The sequence below is a fragment of the Pocillopora damicornis genome, chromosome 1, assembly GCF_964200805.1.
Source record: "Pocillopora damicornis chromosome 1, jaPocDami1.2, whole genome shotgun sequence".
Taxonomy (NCBI): domain Eukaryota; kingdom Metazoa; phylum Cnidaria; class Anthozoa; order Scleractinia; family Pocilloporidae; genus Pocillopora; species Pocillopora damicornis.
In genome coordinates, this window is record NC_142670.1 from 3,309,954 (window position 1) to 3,312,500 (window position 2,547).

Below are 2,547 nucleotides of genomic sequence, written 5' to 3' on the forward strand. Positions count from 1 at the left end.
GAGAATGGGAAATACCCGCATATTTGAGCATTAAAACAAAGGCCTCGAGTGTTTATAGAAAATTTCGTAATTTTCACTTGACCCGCGGCGCTCATTAAAACGCACATAGCATTGTGGTCATTGAGCCTGCCATTAATGAAGCAGATTCGTTCATGAGATGAATTTGAAGTACCACCCACTTCAATCAAGCGAAATAATTTTGGCTTTTTGTATCACCCTTGAGTTTAATTGTTGAAGCAGAAAGATTCGAGCCATGATTGTGACACGTAGAGATAGTCGTATAAGGAGACTATTCATTACATCGACTTTTTACTATTATAATTATTATCATCATAAATAGAGAGAATAATACATGGCACGCGTAGATGTGGAATTTTACTTTGGCTGTTTAAACTGGTAGCTCGAGAGTGAGCGCAGTGAACGAGTGAGATGTCGAGTCAAACACGAGAACAGATATTCCATCTCTACAAGCAACCATGTATTATTTTGTCTATTATATACATACAATAGCCCTTTACAGACAAGAAAAGCCGATTATATTAAAGACTAAAAATAACGGAATCAACAATTCCTGCATGAAAATCACACAGTGGGTTGGCGCTAAGGCTCAAGATGGAAAAATGCTTTGAATCATGTTTACAGAATTCTCATTCATTGAATCTGTCCTTACTGATAGAAGAAAAATTTCAGATAAACGGAAAAATTGGCCTGTGAAAAATCTTCCGGGTTGTCGATTTTCGTTCTCACCCGCAAGAAATGCTATTATCAAAGCCTCTGAATACGTAACTTTTTTTTTATTCCTCCAATTCCTAGCTGATACATAGTTTTGTAAATATAACGTGATATAACATAGTATCAGATAAAGATTTACAAAGGAAAAAAAAGCGTAGAACAGAAATTACAACACTTAAATTGAATTACATTGTATATTGAAGGAGAGAAGAGGGGCACATCTAGATAAACTAATATTGTGCCCCTTAAAGTTATGTATAACAAAGGACTTGAGATTTTTGATAGAAAAGTAAAGGAAAAATGACAAAATAGCTCAGAAAATTATAAAAGAGATAATTTTTCATTAGTATTGAGCAGGGTACCAGCACAAAAGTGCTTTTCTAAACATTTTTTTAGATAGTTTGTCTCTAATGGATTGCGGAATATCGTTCCAAAAGAGACTTCCAATAATGCTTGGGCAAAATCTCCTAAGATAAGTTTGAAATAAAAGTATTGTAACTTGATTGGATGATGCACTGCGGGTACTGTAATTATGTAGTTCAGATACTAATGAAACAGTTATATTAAGGAACTTTTCATGGTGGAAATAATCATAAAAATGTATACCTTTGTTTAGTTTAACAATATCAGGAAATTTCATTTATAACACGAACCGCTTTGTTTTGTAACTTTACGATTTGAGACAATGGAGCGTTATAATTATTTCCCCAAAGTGTACAAGTATAATTAAGGTAAGGATAAATAAGAGAATAATACACACTAATAAGTAAAGTAAATGGTTTGAACCCAGGAGTATCAGTAGTTCGTATAGTGTGATCGTCCGACAAACCGAGAAACAGACCGACCAACAACAGACGGATCGAAACCGACCAATGACTGTTAACAAACTCTACACGAGTCTTCCAGCCAATCACATCTCGGCTAAACAGACCAATCACGTTCAACAGACCAGACTTTATAACATCATCGACTGACAACTACTCTCCACTTCACTCTGAAGATGACTTCCGCACAGGTTGTCGAAACGTCAGTCACCAACAACAGTTCTTTTCAGAACTACACTCACCCGGACGATCACACTATACGAACTACACTAACAAGTGTTGCTTTTGATACATAATGCTTCAACTTAACCATTATATTTATATTTTTGCTAATTTTGTCACATATGTAGTCAATATGTTCATGCCAAGTAAGGTGACAATCAATATATACACCAAGATATGTTACAGAAAAGGACTTTTCTAAATGAACATTTGCTACAGTTAATGGTGGATAAAGATGGTAGCTTTCCTTTTGACGAGGCATAAAAATAAGAAACTTAGTTTTGTCAAATTTAAGGTCAATTTATTACTGCATAACCATTCGTAGACAGCTGGTAAATTATTGATAATTTCACGCAATAAACTATCAAGATCATTTCTAGAAGCAGTTAAAGATGTATCGTCAGCATATAATCTAGTACAAAAGAAGGTGGAAGACTTTGGAAGGTCATTCATGAAAATAGTAAACAGCAAAGGTCCTAGTATCGATCCTTGAGGCACACTAGTGGGGATAAAACGTGTATCAGAAGCAACAGCATTTGCATGCACCTGCTGCTTCCTGTTACTTAAGTAAGATTGAAACCCGTTGTATTCACTTTGTTGTAATCCATAGTACCTAAGTTTATTTAGTAATATTTGATGGTTTACTTAAATGCGAATGCTTTACTTAAATCTAAGAATAAAGAAATCACATAAAGTCCTTTATCAAGAGAAGAAGTTATTTCTTCAATAAGGTCAATTAGACAATCAGAGGTTGTAAAACCTGGTCTAA